General features: G+C 35.6%; 1 protein-coding gene across 2 annotated transcripts in view; it reads right to left on the reverse strand.

The window, feature by feature from the left end:
- Window positions 1–20,146, reverse strand: part of LOC131051638 (protein IQ-DOMAIN 5) — a 104,342-nt gene extending 84,196 nt beyond the window's left edge. The window contains exon 1 of one of the 2 annotated variants that reach the window (XM_057986305.2): window positions 19,795–20,146. The gene's annotated coding sequence lies outside the window, so the exon portion shown is untranslated. The remainder of the gene's footprint in view (window positions 1–19,794) is intronic. The other variant, XM_057986237.2, reaches the window with a different exon arrangement.
- Window positions 20,147–22,678: the final 2,532 nt, after the last annotated feature.

Consider the following 22,678-nt stretch of genomic DNA (forward strand, 5'->3'; position numbering starts at 1 on the left):
TATGCAAGGCATTAAGCATCCACATAAGGCATGAAATAGTACACATAAAACATGAAGTGTACACATAAGGCATGAAGTATAAATACACATAGGACATGAAGCCATATCAATACACACCAGGCATGAAGCATACATTTGGAAGGCACACACATATACGAGTGCAATGTTAACCCTAATTGTATGGCAGTTTAGTAGGTTTGTCCCATAGGCTAGCAGGAATAGTGCTCTAATACCAATTGAAATGTCTTCTTCCTAATTGTCCTAAAGTGTGCCCTAAAATCACCATTGCAACAAATTAGGGTTAGGGTTACATCTTTACCAAGTAAAATATCTCTTAAAATAATGTGATCCTGGAATCAAATCCTGCAATCATAACATAAGAAACATATACACATATAATATATATCCATTATTAGGGTTAGTCCATAACACATGATATTCATATAATATCTATAACATCACTTCAAACACATTATGGTGTTAGAGAAGAAGCATGATAGGTCCGCTTGAAGCCATCCCACACTAAGCCCAAGAGTGGAACTTTGGCCCTCTTGGCCCCAATGGCAAGCAACATGGACATCCACTCAAGGTATTCTACCTAGTGGGGTGCTTGTACCTGCTATCCCTATCCATGCTTCATCTCCTAAGATTAATAGCCACCATTATAGAGTTAAGCAGGGATCGTAATGGAAGTTCCTCGATTGTCCTATCTAAGCCCAAGAGCGGAGCTTTGGCCCTCTTGTCCCTGATGGTGGGCAACATGGACATCCACTCGGTGTATCCTACCTAGATGGCAACCCTCATGATTTCTCCCTTCCTTGCACCTCCTTCCTTCTATACATGATGGGGGTTTACAAGCAGATTTTTGCCATACGCATTTTATATCTTATCGTAGATATATATAACAGAAAGTTGATTGATAAATAATGTATAGATAATATTAATACCACAAGAGCAATTGTTAGATTACTAGATGCTGGTAATAACAGTTATGAAATAACCAAGGGTCTGTTGCTTTTCTATGCCCGATCTGTATACTATTTTATTGTTTAACTCCTGTAATTGCTTCTGATCTGATGATTGTAATTGGTGTAATATTCCCGATTTTTTAGTTTGCTTCTTGCCGATGACTGCTGTGCTTGATCCTCAGTCAATGATCCTCAAGATCTATTATTGAATGATGACGGACTCTAATTGATGATTCCATGGTCTAAATATTAATCATTGTGTTTCCTTAATTGGAATGCTTCTTGGTTGATGTTGCTTTCACATGGAGAATGCAAGCTATCCTCTTGTTCCACAGTGATAATTTATTTTATATGTTGATGTTTGTTGCTGCTGTGTATATGAGAAGTTCCCTCCTTCCTTCCTTCCCCTTGGAGTGGTCAAATGAGTTGTATATGTATTCCTTCAACGGTAATGAGAAGTCATGTCACTTCCTGCAGTTGCATCTGCTTGTAGGAAAGGTGAATCTTCCTTATTTGACCACTGCCCCTTTGTAACCACTCACTTACCTTTAGTAACTAATGAAATGTCCCTTAGCCTTATGCTAACCGGCCCATATTAGCAGACCATTTTATTAACAATGTGATCACTGTTATCTAGGAGAGGATTTAACGATTTACAGAAAATGTTATGTTCCTGAATCATGAACATTGGCTAGTCAATCCTTCCCTATTGCAGTCCGGTTGGTACTAAACCTTTAGAATATTACTAAGTCTTGAATCAAGGCAATTTTCTTTGATCGATTATGTTTGTCATGACGGGAACATGACACATATTTAGATCATTTTCAAAATTGGAGCTATTGAAGGTAAATTAAAAATATAATATTATATTTTACTTTAACTTTAGTTACCTGAAAATTTATTTTTTTTAAATTAGTAACTTAAGTCGTAATTTGATTGTGTATTCTACTTAAAGTTTATTTTTTATTATTTAATTATTAATTATTAAATAGGTTGTTGAGACCCATTTCGCCTCTACCGCAATCATCTTGACATGACTTGTGAATGTTCACAAGACACTTTCTAGCATAATCATCAACCAAACTTGGTCCATATGGAGGTAAAGGAATAGTAGGAGGGCAATAAATATTAAATCAGTGAATCTAGATGAGTGATGGTAGGATCGTGTGGAGTTTTGAGTATGATTTGTTATACTAACATGGACAAGACTTGCTTAGGAGAGATATGATGGCATCTACTCAAATGTTTCCAAATGTCTTTTACCTAGTTGGATTAGTAAATCTCTTACAATCTTAGGTACCTTTTTCTTGTGTCCTTGACATTTTTTTAATCCCAGACATGATTTTGTCATTGTTGAGACACTATAGTTTAAAACCCAATTGTTGCTTAGGTCCTCGTATTGGCTAGGTGTGGCTTCTTGGTAAGTTTAACACCATTTGCAATTTTCCTTGTGCAATTGCCACCCAAATTGTGCGCCTCACCTACCTTAAAATTCTTAGCATGCCTTGGGTGAAGGAATATCAACCCTTTGCCACATTTTGAGTGGATTTCTTGAGCATCAACATTTATTTCCTCCTTACCAGCTTGAAACAATCCTCTTTACACTACAAAATTGTTAGTCAAAAGAACCATGATGATACAAACTCCTACATGAACTAAGGAAAGGACAACACTTGATTTGAACATGAAGCAAACTCAAAGATTAACTAATAACTAACTAGCAAAAGGAGGCTAAAAAGAAGGTTTTGTACAAGTACCAACACTCGACCATAGAAACTAATCCATAAATTCCTAATTACCAAAATCAATCTCTACCCTTGTTTTCTCAATCCTGGACTTCTACACTCACTTAACTCTCAAGACATAGTTCATTATTGTTTCATCCTCAAAGTCATTGTAGTCTAGAGAATCCATGATATTCATATCCTTCCCTTCCTTGCTTGAGAGAGGACTCCCACACACACATTCTTTTGAAGGATCCCATTTGCCCTAGCCTCTATTCCATGCATCAAGGAAGAAAGCCTAGCATCCTTAGATTTATCCAACATTAACTAGCCATGGTTCCTCCAAATGAAATCTACATCTACCTTTCCAAATTTTAGAATCCAGTTTTCAAGTTTACAATCTTGGTAGTAGAAGTTGTCAAAGAGTTGCACTCCCTCTTGAAACGCCCCATCTAATTGCACCAAAAACAACAAATGGAAGCCCTTCATAATTTATATATTGGAACCATGGGGCATATATCAATCTAATACCAATGTAGTATGAAAGGGGCTCAAAAGGATCCTACACACTTTAACAACGTGAATCTACAAATCTTTTGAGAATGGATCAATCCTTATGAAATTTCCTACTTGTTCCACAAGAAGCTTTAAATGACCCAAATTTCACATAACTAAGGGAAGATTGTAGAATATTATGGGAACTAAAGAAAAATCCACCTCTGCAAAATTTTAAAAAGGATGCCACAAGCATAGAAAGAGCTTGCATTTCCCAGAAAACCAAGGTCTGTTGGACCAAACAAACTCTCAATCCACCTAAGAATGAAATTTGATTGCAAAAACAACCTTGGACAGAACTAAAACCAAAGGGTTTGAGATTGACATCCAAGATTCGTCAATCCATTTGTAGAACTCCCAAGAGTGGCCTTCTACCCATAACTTAGCAAATGATACAATAGCTTTGCAAATTGTCAATAACTAGGTCGATTTAGTTTTCTACAAGGAAAATTTGCAAAGAAAAAGAAGAGATTAAAACAAAGATATCCCCAAAAGGAGATAACCCATTGACAACTTGGTTGGTTCAAAACATTGGCAAGCATCTGCTAAGAAGGGGCTGCTTTCATCATCTTATCTAATGCAAAACAAATCAAGAGGAGACACCTTTGTAGTAGGAATGTAGAGAAGCGTAGGAACAAAGGATGCAACCTCCTGTAACAAAGTGATTTTGTAACAATCCCCATAGTGATGAAAGAGACTAGTGGCATTCTTGCATCCCTGAAATTTTTCGTGAAACTCTAGTACAAGATCTTTCATTGCAGCAAGAACAAAGTCACCTTCATTTGGATGAAGAACAGTTTCATCATTACCTTTTGTTATGTTCCCTTTTGAGGTATATCTGATTTTTACCCAAAAATAGCAATCCCAACAATATAACTTATTTACAAAAAGTATTCTATGACTAAATCACATAATATGTAATGTCCCCTTTTGTAAATGCCCTAGTTTTTGCCCTAAATCACAATTTCCAAGCTCATTGAAAGTGTAGTCCATAGAATAGATCTTTCCTACTATGTTGGAAACATTAATTAAATTGTAAGATATCTCATATCTCTAATCTATTTGAGTAAATTCAACCATACGGAAGCTAGAATAAGGTGACTTGATAGGGTGCCCTAGAGATACTCTACCCTAGGCCCAAGAGCGGATATACCATCCCTCTTGGCCTCATGTGGCCCTTGCCATCCATATGAGGTGGTGTACCTAGAGAGGTGTCCTATAACCGTTCCCCTTCATCATGACATCCTTTTTCACTTCCTATGATCGGATTCCTTAGCATAGTGATCCACCATGATAGAGGGTTGGGGTGCATTAGGGTGTCCCAGAAATCCTTCCCTTCTAAGCTCAAGGGAAGCACTCCTTGTACCCCTGTGGCCTCATGGGACCCTCGATCACCACCATGAGGTGGCATACTTAGAAGACCCCTCCTTGTATTCCCTAATCATGGTTGATAGCACTTGAACAAACATATAGAGTGTTTGCCCTTTCGGGTGAATAACTTAAAGCACACAGATAAAACACGTAATGCAGAATAATAACGCCATAGATATCAGACAAGTATAAAAGATATTATTCCATTCATCATTGTTCTTCCCCACAAGTTACATTCGGAAGTATATAAAGATGCCGAGGGGGTGCGAGCGCCAACCGTCGCACCGCAACTGCCACCCCTAGGTTGCCAACTAACCAACACAATTACAACTTAATTAACTAGTTTTATTTCCATGTACAATATTGCCGCCAACATCATCCCCCCCAAAAGAAAAGAAGTCGTCTCCGGACGACTTAATACAAAATAGAAATGACATTAAACAAGAATTGCTGACGCCAGTCGAGCCCAGAACTTATACACCTGTTGCGTCCTCGCTTAAAAACCCTTTTCTGCTACCATCCTATGCTCAAGTGCGGATTTCACCATTAGTGCTTCCTTTGACATCACAATCCTGCTGTGCCTAAACCAAACTTGTCTGCAAAACATGCTTTTCAGTCTCAGCCTCCACCAACTGCTACTCAAATGATACTGTCTCCCTAGCCAATTTTAATTGCATATAGTCAGTATATAAGAGATTTTATAATCACCTCATGTTCTAGATTGCATATATTATTCATAAGTGAGTAATTATGAATAGATTCATTATGCTGTCAATTACAGGAGCCATTGCAATAATACTATTAGTCCCCTTGTATGTCGAACCTGTCTGTTTATTTTCTGATCTGATCTGACTTTCTTCCTAAATAGCACTATTGCTAAATGCGGTTCTGATTTTCCTTCTTTTCTCCTCTCATTCTATTCCTCTTATATATCCTCTCTCATGCCTTTTCATCCCCAAAGGAGGTGCTTATCACGAGGATTCAGCACTCTTATACTTTAATTAAACATATATTAGCACTACCCCTTATACTGAGGCAGCCTTCATAATATTATTATATTTAACTCGGTGAAACAACAACTCACTAATGAATTCGGCCTTATTTCTGACTTCAGCACTGCATTTTGTGATCTATAAATATTTCCCTTTGGTCAGCCCTCTTAAGATAATTGCTGCAAGTTTATTTTTCTCTGTCTGCCTAAAATAGTTTAATATTATCATCTTTATTTCTTAAATTTAATCTGATTTTATTTATCTTCATATGGAGTCGGCCCTTTCTGAAAATTCGCTGCTTAGGAATTATTGACATTTACCCTAGTCAGCCTTCTAGGTTATTATTCCCTCAGTTTGTTATTTATAATTGTTGCAATCTGGTTAGGGGCATAACATAATAGCTATTGAACTTAAAAGGAAATAAACAAATAACAACTATAGTTTCACTTCCAACAACCAACCATATTAGGGATTTGAGGGGAAAGCACAATAGGCACCAGGAGACTGTTCGCCACACCACAACTAAGCCCAAGGGCACAGAACATCCAACCAAGACAATTCAACCCCTTGGCTCACAAGTGGCAGGACCTCAATTCCATCCAACTTGGGGTGGTCTACTTACATTGTCAGAACTGGTCTACTGCATCTCCCTGACAAATTTCCTTACTAATCTCATCTAGCCCTTGGCTCACATGTATTGCTTGTAGGATGATGAATTGATTACTTCAGTAATTCTAAGGATTTAAATAGATTGATAATTCGAATTAATAAATAAATCAAAAAACCATGAGAGATATAATAGACAATAGACTTAACCACATTTTCATACCAAATACTTTGCTTAAAAAATGGCTGCTTTCCCTGAATGCAGATTACATATGAATTCTGATATGATTCGATGCCTTTCTCCAAATGAAGATCCATTATATAGCCCTCAAGAGGGGACAAATAGTCATAACCTTTGCCAAGGATAACCCCTTCCCACTAGTGGCATCTCCTCTACAAAACCGTTGCCTCTACATCTGCTGTTGTTGACTAACAAAATAATTATATTAATATTCTAATTGGTTGCTGACCAGCTGGAGGACAACCTTTAATATATACATTATTATTCTTTGATAATTGATGTATGTTTAAAAGGGGTTGCCAGTCCAATTACAAGTGTCGACCTCCATTATTTTTGTTTCTTCTTTACTATTTATTATCCTCTTTGATGGGGGCATGACACTTTCATTGCTTTGCCCTATATTTTTTCTTGGAAGACAAAGCATTGGCACCTAAAAACCCTTGTGAAGTGTAGATTTTTTTTGCACCAAAACTCCAGATATCCTGTCTCCATTTCTACTTTTTTTTGTGCCCTCATCTTCACCTATTGATGAATTTCTAAACGGTATAATTTTGTGATGACCTTTATCAACCTAAATATAATGCAAAGAGAAAAATTGACCAATCAAAATACACCTCAGAACCAACCATTTGATATGCATTCAATTGGTTTAGCTTACTGGAATGCAATGAAATGAAAATGAAGGCAAACTTGAATGTCTAACCTCGAGGACTGAAATAATGGTAGGTGTCATGGCAATTCTATGTCAGGAGCAACAAGTACTTAATTTAGGAGCTTAAATGAAAATACAATTCTTAGGAAATAAATAAGGCATCCAAACCAAAGCATTTTGTGAATTAAAGCATGTGGAAACAAATTGTACTACTAAATTAACTATTTAACTGAATAAAAATAAAGCTCAATAAATAAACACACATTTTCTTTAAAATAAAAATATTAAAAACAATGGAAAGCAATAAAACATGGTAGCAATCCAACACAATTCAACAAGTAACAATTGCTCTAGGAAATATTTCAGAAATATTATTAATTGTCACACACTATGTTCTCTTTATCCTTATTCGTGGCAAAAGAGCCATATTTATAACAGAAGTTTGAAAGAGCAATTTCAAGAAATGATTTTATCAATCCCTTAACTTAAGGAGACTAACAATTTACAATAAAAGACACTTTAATTCTTCATCTATCAAGAGATCAACAAACAAATAGCTATAAACTAACTTAGCTAGAAAATGATGCCAGTTGTTTTAACTACGCTCCCACCATCAATCTAATCACTGTGAAATTTGTCAAAGCTGCTTGAGCACAGTGCTAACGAAGCCTACAAGCAATAATTGTTTGTAATGTCCCCTACTAAGTTTAGGCCTATTTTAACCATAATTAATCCATCCCACATACTTATGACTTAAACTAAATCGATTAAGAGACAAAATATATCTTAACATGAATTTAAGCAGTGATACTCCGTAGTTCAATCAATAAATTGTTCATTCAAATTACTATTTCTATATATTTATACATTTTATTTATTTTCAGATAGTATTATAATATATATTTTACTGCAGATCAGTTCTTATAAAATATTATAATCATTATATTATTTTCTATAATTATATTATTATTAAGTTCTGCATAAGAACATTGTCGAACTTCATATATTAAGTAATCATATTAGACACATCATCAAGAACAAGGATGTTTACTACCTGTCATTTGCTAACAGTTCTGATTCTAATTTGATATGTGCTGATATATAATATATCTATTTTATATCAGTTCTTTAATTGTCAATTCCCCCCCATATTACTGCCTCTATTTATCAATCCCTTAATTCCATGTGCCTATGGTGAATGAAGGGGTGGATTCGCGACCTTTAGTGGCCTTTTTCCCAATCTGCTATGAATTGAAGGAATAACCAAATCTATGTTCGTGATTGTCATCTTATATGCTGGAATAGGTGGCATAAGAGACACATCTTTTGTCTCTTACTCAGCGCTTCCCTTAATGGTTTTAATCGTGCCCCTTCACCTATAACCAAATTGATTATATCCATAGTTAACATCGGTTACTTATAACTACACCTTTTCATTAACAGAAGATTAGTTGAGAAGGTGTTTTATTACTAACTTGATACTGTCATGATTATCGATATGTCTTGGGATGATTGGCTTCTTTGACAAACCGAAGAACATTGGGTATCCTATAATTGATAATTTTGAGGTTGTTCTTACTCAGTGAATTCGGTTATCATGCCCATCAAATATCTGCTCTCCACGTTAAAGTATAATGCTGATCATCACCTTGAATGGGAATGATATACTGATTGTCTCTTGGATTCAATTGTCATCTTATGGAGGTACTCCTTCTGGTCCAATGTAACTACTACCGATTTCTTGAGACCGTCTTTGATACTAAATCCGTTTAGCAGAGATAATGAGGAGTTTATATAAGTGATTGATGTCCCTCTTTAGTATCGCTCATCAATGCAGAGCAATAGGGCAAACTATAGCCTGATTCCTTGTTCCTAGTGCTCTTTCTCGAATCTTCTGATCACTGTCCTCACGTTGAATACCTTTTGCTTGGATTCGACAGCATAACATATCCTTAATCCCCTTAGGATGTTACATATTTCACCATAATGAATGCGCTCAACAATTATATTGGTCAGTTATCATCCCTAATCTTCACAATTATTTTAAATATATAAATTGTGTTTACTGTTAAGAATATGTAGATTATGTTTATAATTTAAATGTAAAAATTATGTTTTAATATAATATTAATTTATTTTCATCTGAATATTTCAAAAATATTATTAGTAATAAATAATAAATATTAATTAAATAATATTATTTAATAAATAAATAATTTCAAATAATCATTCGTTGGTAATTATTATATTAATTAATAATGATAATTGCTTTGTTCAGGATATATATATATATATATATATAACAATCAAGGAGGGGACATGACATTGTTGAAATCCACAGTCTGTAGTTGTCTAAGTCTTTCAGCAGTGGCTGTTAAAATCCACAAGCAATGGCTATTGATGTCTACAAGCAGTGGCTGTTGAAATCCACAAGCAATGACTATTGATGTCTACAAGCAGTGGCTATTGAAGTTCACTGTCAATGGTTGTTGAAGTTTGCAGATAAATGGTTGTTGAAGTCCATAGTGAATGGTTGTTGCAGTTCACAGTTTATATCAGAGATACAAGCCAAGCACAACACGCATCCATTCAAGCCTTCCAAAATTCTACACTGTTATCAAAATTTACTGCTGAAGTCGACAAAGGAAAAGTAAATAGTTTGATCAAACTTAACCTATTTTCTATTCAATTTCATTAAAAATCAAAATAATGGTAACTATTATAGATGCAAACAACAATGGACAAAAAAGGAATTTATAAAGGAAACGTAGGAGAAAGGAACAAGAAAAATGATGAAAGGGATATGTGAATGCATAGAATCTTGAGGTTCCTCATATAAAGTTAAACCTCAACTGAATCTATTGCACACCCTCCTTACTATCTTCTTGTTCTAGAAGCTCCTCAAGAAATGGTTGACACGTCATAGTTGTAAGACTGTATGGTTCATTATGGATTTCTCTTATTGTATCAATATTTCCCTCGATATTCCTTGATGGCTTCCAGAATCGCCTTTTCAACTTTTTAGTCTACAACTAGTGATTCAGAAACATTTAGAACAAGACTCCAACGAAACAAAGTAAAGATCATAACCCTATCCGGTTAATCCCTTGAGCTTGAATACACTTAACCAAATGTTTGACTTAACTCTTGCATAATGAAAGTTATAATAGCCAATACTTCTCTTTGTCTAAGTTCCAGGGTTAGTTCCCCCCATCTTGCTTTGGAAAATCTGAAACAAACCTATGCTTTTTGTACTTTGTCCTTCAGTTCCTGCAAACAATCATTTATGACTTCATCTTTCCCACAAGCTAATCATCTTTCAATGGGTCACTTAACTTATTATATATTGTCCTTGGATATTTGAATTCCCCTCTAACCATGTTTTCATTTTTTTTCTCTAAATATGAATATCGTGTTTTTTCTTTATCTCTTTGCACCTCATAATTCAAGAGCAATATATATCCTTAACTGTACTTCTCATACAAAGGGATTTGAGCTCGAGAGGATGTTATTTCTCATGATGAGATTGTGGACATTGGATATACAATTCACAAATTTGGTCTTTTCCTTTTGGGCTTATGGAGAAGAATGAGTTACAAAAAAAATATGGTCCCTTGGCTGCCTTAATGAAATCCATTTCCAACTGAAATCTGCATTTTTGCTCATTAAGGTAGAAAGTATATACCCTTGCAGGTGGCCTGCACATGACCTTTTCAAATGCCAAACTACTAGTTGTATCAAGGGCAACGTTTGATTTTTTCTTATCCTATTTTATGTTTAAACTTCTTCATTTACCATTTGGATCTGAAATCCATATTTAATGATTGTCTATTTTGAACTATCATCCATAGTACATGCCCATTCCTTTTCAAAGTTTTGTAATTTTGTTTCTTTGACATATCACTCTAATGAGATTATGGAAAAGGTTGATGTTGGCAATATGCTGGATTTGGTTTAGTGTTGTCATTGATGTCAACATTGTATCCCGGTTGGAGGCTATCCCGGTTGGACCTGTCCCAGTTAGTCTTGGTGATCATCTTGGTTTTGATTATGTTTCTGATCCGGTATGATCAGATCTTTGGACTCAGTTTTGAATGCTTATTCTGGATGGTTATACGTTTGCCATATTCTGTTGGTTCATGATTTGGTGATCCGGCTAGCTTTTAGCTTTACCGGCTAGCTTCTAGCTTTCCCGGTAAGCAATATTTGGTGATTTGGTCAGTCGATTTTGGTCCGGCTTATGGAATCAGTTTCTATCATGCTGAAGGTGCTTCTTGATCGTGTCCCGACTATTTGGTGACTTTGCATTGGCTGGCGTGTTGTTATGATGGTCCTATTTGGATCCGGTTAGACTTTCTGTTATTTTACTGAGGGTTTCTACCGGTTGGTGAAGGGTGTTGGATTTTGGTCTTAGCGGAATTTCCAGCGGATTTAATTGTTTGGATATTTGTATTAGGTCCATGCTATGTAATGTAAATCATAATATTGGTCTGGTGGTACCGTGATGTAATTTTTGTAATTATGGGTTTATGGGTTTAGGGTTTAGCCGACCTTGTCAATAAGGTTGATGATTTGTATTTATAGGTGACTTATTCATGTAATTGGTATCATGGATGGATAGTTGGTTATGTCTTCATTATCAGAGAGTGGTTTATGTGCGAACAAGGTTTATATCATTCAGCGAAGGTTTGAGAAGGTTTTGTATTGCAAGGCAGACATTTGTGCTTAACCGGAACTGTATCAAGCATTAGTAGATGCTACTTTCACAATTCATTTCTTTCCGAATTGTAGTCCGATGTTTTTGTAAGTCAGTGAGACTTCTTTTTGTGATGAGTAGTGAGCTCTAGGCAATTGACCTGATTGCAAGTGCAATCCCCATTGTAATTATTTCACATACTACTACAGAAGTATAATCCAATTGTGGGTAGGGTTTCCCACCATGGTTTTTCCCTTTACCGGGTTTTCCACGTCAAAATATTGGTGTTGTGTGTATTGTGCTTTCATGTTCTATCTTTCATTGTGTTGGTTTCTTTGTACTCCGATTTAAAGGTTATGCTATAGTTCTGATTACTGATAGTAAACTGATTCACCCCCCCCCCCCTCTCAGTTTACTCCCAGTATCAGATCTGCCTAACATTTGAATCACTTTGCATCTTGGCTGCACTTTAAGTGAGATAAGAATTTCTACCCTCAGCCACTTGATGAAATTGTCAGCGGTATCTTTAGTAGCTACAGCTTCAGTAGCATGTTGGTCACCAATTTCAACAGCAACTTTAAGCTGCATCTTCAGAAGCAGCTTGATCGACAACTTTAGCAGCTAATTGGCTTTTTAGAAAATCCATATCTTATTTTGTTGCTTATAGTTCTGCAGCTTCTTGTTTAAATTCATGTTCTTGTCTTCTTGTTTTGTTGCTTTAAGCTTATAGTTCTGTGGCTTCTTGTTTAAATTCTTGTTCTTGTCTTTTCAATTTTGCCTCTGTGTTAGCAAGTTGTTCTTTTACTCTTTTCAATTCTATTTCCAACAAACTTTCTTCACTAATTTCAAACCCAAAACTCCTTTTCCTTTTCTGTGCCCATTCAAGCGTTTCCCTGGTTTCTGTTTCTTCTTCTTCTCTCTCCACTTCTTCCTCTGTTTCCATCTCTTTTTCTACTTCCTCCTCAAGGTATAGAGTAATTATTTCAGTTCCTTGCATCATTTACGTAACAATTCATTTATTTAGCCTCTTTGATTGTTGTTTTGAAGGGCAAGATCAGTCACTCCCAGATTCTTACTCTTGAGACAAAATTGCTCTCCTCCTTGGTTTTCTGAAACTTTCCACGTCCATGGGGTTCCCATCCTCTGCTTAAGCACCAGTGGTCAAAGATTTCTCTACGGCAGTGTTTTGTTCAGATGCCAAAGATTCTTCAGAAACATCCTCTGTTTCTGAAGACATATATACTATTGTATGATAGAAAGTTTCGTAGAGTACAGGAGGGGTAGTTCTTTTTAGAGCCTCCTTGACAATCATATTAATCAGTCCATGATGTTTTAATTTGGCTATTCTAACCTCTTGGACTTCTTTTACTATTTTTTTCATTGACTGAAGTAGAAGATATTTCTACCTTTTCTCAATTGTATAAGCAAACAGAAATGATATAAATAAAATTGGAAGAGCCAGCCATCATAGGTTGCATACTTGGTGTTATCATACTGTCCTCAGTCCATCGTGCAGCAAAGAAACCCTTAAGTCCCTATGACTATCATTTTGCAAATTTCTTCCTGGGTTTAATAGCTCTGACCTTAAAATGTGGTACTTACTGTGGAATGAATACCAATGTTCTCCCTCATCTAGAAGACCAGTAGCAAGTTAGCAACCACAACAAGCTCCTGAGTTATATCAGAGGTTTGATCGCCAATTAAAACCATATCATTTTGACAATTTTGTGCAAACACCAAGGTGGTTGTAGAATTACACCCTTCAAATTTCTAAAAAAACTCCAACCACTCATCAGTTCTGAATGTCTTATATTTCTGGAGTGAGCTATTGTAGGGAGAAAACAGGTTCATGGTAGTGAAGATCTCTTGCCATGGCAACTATGGAAACAGTTACAAAATTGTCTTATGTTTGCAGAAATGGTCAAAGAACAAACTTGGTGTAGAATGCAATACGAAATACCCACACAAGATTTAAAAACCTTTGAATATATCTGCAATGACGATTAATCACTTTGACAGCAATACATCATTATGATGGTATTCCTGGAGATAACTTGCTATAATTGTTGGTCACCGTCACTGAATTAATGCATCTTTATCCTTCAGAAGCATTGCTAGGATAGAGTAGCTTTCACACATGGAAGTGACTTGTTTGCCTTTTCATGTAATTAACCCCTTCATAAATACACGTCACCAACATCATGGAATATGCAGGGTGAGTAATAATGGGGCATTCGGTCAAGCATGGATTTTCACTATGGCTTATGTTTGCAAAATAAAATAATTAATTACTTTAAGTTAATAAGAAAAATAAATATCACCAATTGAGTCTATCCAAAACTATTAACTTACTGGTGAAGTCTTGAAAATCATCTTCAGCAACAAAAGGAACTTTTGTAGTAAAGGATTTATGGAGCTCAATACCATAAGAATCTTGTACCAAAAAGAGGATCTTTTGTAGCAAAAGTGAACTCCAATAGAAACTGTATATTCTATAGCAAAGCAATTTCAATAGCAAATATATCTTCTATAACAAAGCAAACTTCCACAACAACTAGATCTTCTACAGAAAAACAACTATTGAAATGATAAAACAACATTTTTCTAATTTAATTATGGAACTGCCAGAGTCTAGGTCTTCAAATCCATGATTGTCCTGCATGTCAGTATCCTAGTCTTCATGAAGGGTCATTTATCACTACTGCTATCTATGTCCAAAGAGTTTCTGCTGCTTCTTTTTCTTCTCTTTGCCACTAGAAGCCTTCTTATCTTTGTAATTAAGGCATTTGACTTCAACGACTTCAAGGCACCCATTTGAATAAGCTTATCTTGCTCTATAGCGAGTGACATAGCAAAATCCTCAAAAGTAGGCATCTTACAATCACTCCCCAAGGAGTTCTTTGTAACATAGAAGGTACACAGAGACACCAAATCGTCATATCCTAGCTTAGAGAGAAAGAACACTTAATATCAACTGCAAATCTGATTTTTCAATATTACAAGTTCTTAGTGACTTAAAAATTTGTGACAAATTCTTGTATGTTGTCATAATTAAATGGATTGAGACATATAAGTTCCTCTTTCAACAAGTGACCTTGAATCTCATCTATTTGTACAAGCAATTTAACAATGTATTCCACATAGCCATAGGTATATCTAGGTGCTCAATGTGACATGGAAACTTTAGAAAGATGTAAAAGCACAAGAAGGCAATAGCCTCAACATAACTTTTTTACCTATGTTTTATGCTCCTGAATTAATTCACCATCAAATCCCTGAATTATAATGTCCAAACACCTAATTCTTGGCAATTTAATCATTTCAGATTACCATGTAGAATAGTTGTAAGGTGTGAGAAGTGTAACAAGAAATAGTCTCCATGATGAAGAAAGAAAAGATAGAAGGAAAATCGATAGGGATGCAATCATAACCACAAGAACACCCTCACAAAATCACTCAATCAAGAGATCTCAAAAAAAATGATTATGGCAATTATACTTAGTGCATTAAATTTGCCACTTGTCAAACATGTAATAGTGGACTTGATCTCAATGAATACTAAAACTACAATTCTAAAGAAAAATGGGGGGAAACCAAGGTTACCACCACAAAGTACAAAAGAAAGGATGCACTAGCATAGCAAAAATCACAAATTGTCCACACCACTATAAAGCTCTAGAAAAATCACCCCAATTCAAAAAAAATGCTTGAAAATTCAAGCAAAATTGACTAAGAATGGAGCCTACAAAATTTAGGTACTGAAACCAAAATCCAAATGGAGTAGGGGGCAAAGTTGGGTAAGTAGACGATGACATTGGCCAACATCAGAAAATGCCAATATACAGAATATGCTCTATGGATAAGATATTCCCCTCTAAGTGGAAAATCACATTTAGATCCTCCAAAACCACCACAAAAACACTAAAACCACTCTAAAATTGTCTAATACCTTTCAATGGTGGAAAGAAACCATTCCTAGGGGCAATAGGTTGTTTTAAGGGTCACAAGGCTAGAAAGTCGATCACCGTTAGTGGACTTGCATTGACCTAGGAGTTATCACCAATGTGCAACTACAAAATTGTTGGCAAAAGAATATCTCGATAGGATATCCCAGCCAACTACACCAACCAACAATAGGTACGAGGTCTTTCTTTATGTTGTGCCCCATCCAAGACTATATATGGGTACCACTCCTAATGTACCTTGCTAAAAGGCCTCGCAAGGTCTATACAAGTAGTACCCTACAAGTACCCTAAAATTTTAAATAAACTTGCAAAAATAGCAAATAATTCGCAAATTATTTTAATTCACCCCCACTAAGATTCATTGACATCTACAAGAATCCTGATGATGCCAACACATAACAATGCCCACATTTGCCTGCATAATATAACACCTACAAATTTGCCAAAGAATATTTTGCAACCAATCGAGAATCTGTCATAGGCTTCCAAACAAAGTTGATGAATTTCAATGAATGAATAGGCAATCCTAGAGTTTTCAGGCCTTCAAAATGCAATGGCAAGGTCAAATTTGACCCAAAATGCTCAAAATGATGAGTTATCTATTGATGCCCAACAAAACACCCTTCCTTTGAACCCTTACGAATTTCACCTTTGAAGCTAGATCCAAATAAAGTGAGGAGCAAAACCAACAATGTCAAATCCTCTAGACACAATGATGTGCTCTACGAGTTACTCCACTATTCACTAGACATGCCTACAAAATGATGCCAAAAAAGGAGGCCCATGATCCTTATCTTTCTCTATAATTGTTATGATTATCTCTATCATTCAAAGATGCATGAGTAGAACATCAATCTTGTTGACACTTGCAAGGATCCTAATGATGGCAGCATTCAACTATGCCCAAATTTGCTTACATAACATAACACTTATAGAATTTTCCAAAGAATATTCTACAAAGGGATAATTTTTCATAGGCTTCTGAACAAAGTTGATGATTTTTAATGAAATCCTAAGGTTTTTGAGGCATTCAAATGCAATGGCAAAGACAAATTTGGCCCAAAATGCTCTAAATTATGAGTGATTTGTGAATGAGCAACTAAAAACCCTTCCTTCAAACCCTTGCAAATCTCATCTCTGAAGATTGATCTGAACAAAATAAGAGGCAAAACCAACAATGACAAATCCTTTCGACACAATGATGTGCTCTACAAGTTACTCCACCATTCACTAGACTTGCATACAAAATGATGCCACAAAAGAAAGTCCACAATCCTTATCTTTCTCTCTTACTGTTTTGATTCTCTAGATCATCCGTAGATGCAAGAGAATATAGCATAGTAGATCTATAAAAAAAAAACAGATATCCTTTATAGAAACAAGCAAGCTTGCAATCGCCAACTACTCTAATACCATGTAAGATTGCTGATGGGCAAGCCTCCAAATATCTAATTACACGAACAAACCACAATAGCAAAAGCACACTACAAAAAAAGCAATACGATTGCTATTACAATATGGATGCCATCTAATATATTTACAAGGTGGTTCAAGAGTGAGCTACAAGTGGGTATGTAGGATACTCCACCAAGAGATGTGAATGTACAACCAATGTAAACTAAAGAAGATATAGTCACATGTGTAGTACATCTTCACCAAATTAGGAAAGTACAAGTGACATGTACAACCTACCTAGACACTTATACTGCAACAAAGTAATAAACTAAATGCATGAAAAATAAATATACACCAACATAAAGTCACCTCTTTCCCTACAGGATTCATGAACAATTTGCTTGCTCTTATAGCCATTTCTTCTTAAATTCATCTTCAAATGCTTAACTTCTTCTAGATGATCCTCAATTAAAATCATGGAACTCCTCTAATTTTTCAAGCCATTCTAACAACCTTCGACCACCTTGCTTTTAGTGAGAAGTCGAGAGCTCTCTCTCAAAGTGCTTCAGGAAGACGTTGGCAAAAACTGGAGAAAACAGAGAACTTCAATTTGCTCATGCACAACGTCTCTAAAACTGAAGCAAGTGGATCTCGGACATGGTTCCACAAAGAGAGTCGTCTCTGTATCAATTTAAGATCTGAGTGCACTGAGTTCTTTCTCAATCAACAATTTGGTGACATGAGAAACAGCATCAAAGCTAACAAGAATGTCCTTATCTGGCTTTTTTTCCTTTATTATATCCACAAAGTATGGTGAGTTTAAAAAATGACAAAGACTTACTTACGAAAGGTTTGAGACTTTTGGCCAAGAATGCCACAAGCTCATAAGCAAGGGAGTCAGTGTTGGCAATAACAGGTCTCAAGTAAACACCAACTTTATGTATCTCAGGGGGCTGCATAAGTCTTCAATGTAAACGCCCTGCTTGGAGAACCAATTAATCGCTTTGATGACCCTCCTAACAACCAGTCAGATGAGGTTGTATCCTAACAGCTTCAACTATCTGGAAATGTTAATCCATCCTAGCAATATAATCCACCTTATTTATCACCCTGTGTAGCATTACCCTTATCTCCATTGGTGACAACTATATCCAAATTGTCGCTCAACTTCTGAAGGGCAGTCCACTCCTCTTTGGAGATATTACTCCTGAAAAATTTAGCAAACCAAAGTTGCACTGCACAGTCTTGTCGCACTTATTCAGCTATTTTCAGAACTTCAGGAAATCTCTCCGGTAATTGTTTTTAAGGAAATCACCTAGGTATGTTAGGGGATGGCTAGATGGCCCAAGCAAGTTTTTAGTCTTTTTTTAAAAATGAACACAAATATTGAAGAAAAAGAAAAGGCATGGGGAAGCCGACAAGGTTTATGTGGTCTCAAAGGTTATAATTTGGACTTGGTGGTTGGGGCTCCTCCCTTCAACCCCAGACTATATTGGGGCAGAGTTGCTGCCCCTTGACCCCACTTACAACTTCATATAGGCAATGAAGAGAAATAGGCTTACCTCTCAACAACTGGAGAAGGTCAAGATCAACAAAGTCTTGAGGATTGTCAAATTCCAGCAACATGTTAGGATCTTGATTCAAAAGATGCCACATAGGATGATGAGGAGGAGGTAGATGAGGAATTGGTTGGGGTTCCATTGGATGAGACAGTCCCTCATAGTAGCAGTGACTTGGATCTAACTCCAATTTTGGTGCAATGTTAGTAGATGCTGATTAAGCACAGTGGCATATTTTCTATGTATGGACACTGATGATGAAAACAATTGAATTTTGTCAATTTTTTGTTGTAATTTTTTACAATATATATGAACATTGACAATGAAAGCAACTGAATTTTGTTAATTTCTTTGTCAATTCTCATGTGAAATCTCAATTCACCTCCAATGTTATGTATCAGGATTCTATAATGTATATGATATATGCCTTATCAATGTTATCATGTGAATATTAAAAAAATAATAATAATTGTCGTCCCCTGCATCCCCTAAAGTATAACATCCCAAAAAACCTGTCCCAGAAACGTGTCCCTGCCATCCCCATCCCGGAAACTTGGCAGAGCATAGGACAAAATCCTTCAACTTCACATCATTTTCATTACTTTGTTTTGGCATTGTGCAACAGAGAGCTGCAGATGCATTGCGAGCAGAAATATAAAATCAAAATCCCAAAAACAAATGTATCAGAAGGCTTAGCAAATGTTGAGAACAGCATTCAGTGATCACTGAATCTTAACCGACCGAACCCGATATCAACAAAGAATTGTTAACTTCCGAAATTATGTCAGAAATGATTATACGTTACTGCTGTCAAAAAAGCAAAAAAGTGTGAAGGTCTTCGGAATCTGCTTATGCTGTTACAAGTTATTCGTTCTTATGTCCTATGATACTAGCACTCTCTGCTCTGCCCTTGCCACAAATTACGAATACATGAATAGACATATAGTGAAATCGAATTAAAAGAACTGAGATCTGTTCCAGGAAAACAAAACAGAAAGAATCGAATGAAACTTCCTCCAGATATAGAAGCAAAAAAATTAGGATGGGATACTGACAACGTATACCCTTACCTGGTAAAAGCCAATACTCCTATGATTTTTTCATCGATTTACATGAATTTCGAAACCTCTATCTCATCTCATCCTCCTCACATCCCTAAAAATAATCTCATGATTCCGATTAACGGATCCCCTTCAGCCATAGCAGCGTTCCAAGTCCTTGAGACGCCAGTCATTGCTAATACAGATAGATGTAACTGTCATTAAATACTATAATGGGTAAAAGTTGAAGTGAAGCAGGGGCAGATGAAAGCGCGTAGCAAGTGCCCGGCGAGTGAAGTGGAGATCATATTTTACCCCTCGGTATCATCTCCATACATATGTAGCGGCAGTAAATGATGGAGAGCGTGGGCTCCTCATGACACCGTCGGTACTATGAATTGTCTACTTATTGCTTACGCCTTTATTCCCTCCATGCTTACACAAATCAAGATACAATTTGAATTAAAGGGAAACGGCAGCCATGTTCCTACGTGATCATGCCATTTTATTAATTGCATCCACGTTTTAGGTGGTGGTTACTTTTGTTTTTTTATATGTTTGAATAGTTGGTGATATTGTTTTTAGAGATTAAAAGTCCTTTTTTATTTTTTATTTTTTTCCTCACCTTAATTTAGTCTTATTTTAATTGCTTAATTTTTAGTGATTTAGATTTAATTTTAATTCTATAATGTGATGGATAAGTCGTAGTGTTGTGATTCTTATCACTATGGTGATATTGTTGAGTGTAGTGTTATGATTCTTGTCACTAAGGTGATATTGTTGAGTGTTCATGTTGGAGATGAGGTCCTCTATATGTAGCATGACAAGTTCATAACTTCAATCAAAAACATTCACTTCAAAAAAAAACATTTAATTTTGATATTATTATATTTTTATTTTGAATGTAATTGTTAGTATGGTTGTATCTTCTTTCTTTATTTTTTTTGATAGATTTAATTTTAAATTTTGAAATTGTAAGTAGATTTATGTATAAAAACTTTAAATCAATATGTATGAGTCATATTTTAAGGTAACTATTTAGAGTACTTAAGGATTTAGAGACTTTTGGGGCATTTGTTCACATTACAAGAGCATTTTTAGATTACAACAATATCGTAGTTTAGTGAGCACTCATCACCTTTAATTTCAACATCATATACATTGTGAAGATTGATGTAAGGTTAGACTTGGGCAAAAGGGGAAAATGAACTCCAATCCTAGTATAGCAAGACCCAAAAGGTGTTCATTAGTACCACCTTGACTTCAACTCAAGTCTTGCAATAGAGACATACCAAGCAAAAAAAAAAGTCTTGCAATAGAGACACACAATTCAAGAGCAAACATTAATCAATCACTTGATCATAGAAATTAGATGGGATAGAGTGGATCAAGAGATCAAAATAGCACCAATAATAATGTCCAGTTGATATGAAGGGTTTAATGGTGCATTTGTTTTGAAGAAGGTGTCTTAGAAATGAAATGGCAGTCAAAAACTAGTTCGAATGTGCCATAACAATATTGTACCACATCAACTCTTCACCCTCATCAAAGGAGCTAAGCTTTCTATAACCTTTTAATATTAATTTAGATATGCAACTAATGTTATAAGTGAAAGCACTAAAAATATTATTATTATATTTGATATTACAATAATTTGATATCTATGTGGAATGATTTTGATTTGAATTAATAATTAAAAAGAATGTGATAATTGTAAATCTTTGTTGTTATGAACTTTTGAAGGTTTCTAGATTATATGCAATTGATATTCATGAATACAATTTTCAATAAGGACTTGGGACTAACTATCATCTATTAACATGAGGTAAATGCAAGATAGTTTTTTACCCTCATGTACATTAAGGGGGAGTAGCATTTATGAGAGGAGGATAGATGGCAATAGTAAGGTGCTAAAGCAATGATAATCAAGAACCCACAAACAATTGCACGTGTTTGACTATAAGATAAATGCATGTAGACATCATTATTGGTTTTCCTAAAGTAACCAAAAAATTGGTATTGTCTTTCAAATGCATTTACAAAATTTGATTGTACGCATGTTTGATCTAAGTTGAATCTATCATAGCATTTTTGTAAAAGACATTAAATAATGTTATTATTTAAAAAAGATTTAAAATTTTAATGAAACAAAATAATAATAATTTCTAAAAAGAAATCAAGTGTTTATTTTTATTTTTTCATTGTGGTGGAGTCAAATCTTGACCAATTTATTAATTTTTAATATTATTCATCACTCGCAAAAAGAAAAAGAAAAAAAGAGGTCGGGGCGAGGGGGAGGGATTTTTTGAAATCTCTTGTAATTGTAGCGTCCTAAAATTGCGACACTTGCAATTTCGACTGCATTTCGGTCTTCACGATGGCGACGCAACACAGAACCTGAATGGAGACCCCGAAACTTGCTCATGACACCAAAAACTGCATTTTCTTGCACCCTGGCCTGAACCTCCTTTGCACCCTGCTGTCCCGGGAGGTGGGACCAGAGCGCCCAGCGCCCTGGTCCCTGGGTCCTATTTTGGGCCCGGTCTTTTTTGGACTTCGGGTCTTTTTGTTTGCAAATTGGAAATTATCTTTCCTGGTCGGCCTAAGGTCGGGAAAATCAGTCTATCAGCCCTAATTGACAAGTATATAAACTACATATTCCTCTTTCATTCGATATGATGGAAAAAGCGTGGAAATTATACTCAAGCATTCAAGCATTCAAGCATTCCTTCAAGCAAATGATCATTTCAAGTCTCCATTCAAGGCTAAGTGTTGCATTCAAGACAAGGATTCAATCATTGAAGAGGAGATCACTTACTACATACTACTACAACATACCACATACAACATCTATACCTTCGCACATAAGGATACAAACATCCTTACAACAAGGTATTAGTACTTGTTTTACATT

This window comes from Cryptomeria japonica, chromosome 2 (assembly GCF_030272615.1).
Source record: "Cryptomeria japonica chromosome 2, Sugi_1.0, whole genome shotgun sequence".
Classification (NCBI taxonomy): Eukaryota; Viridiplantae; Streptophyta; class Pinopsida; order Cupressales; family Cupressaceae; genus Cryptomeria; species Cryptomeria japonica.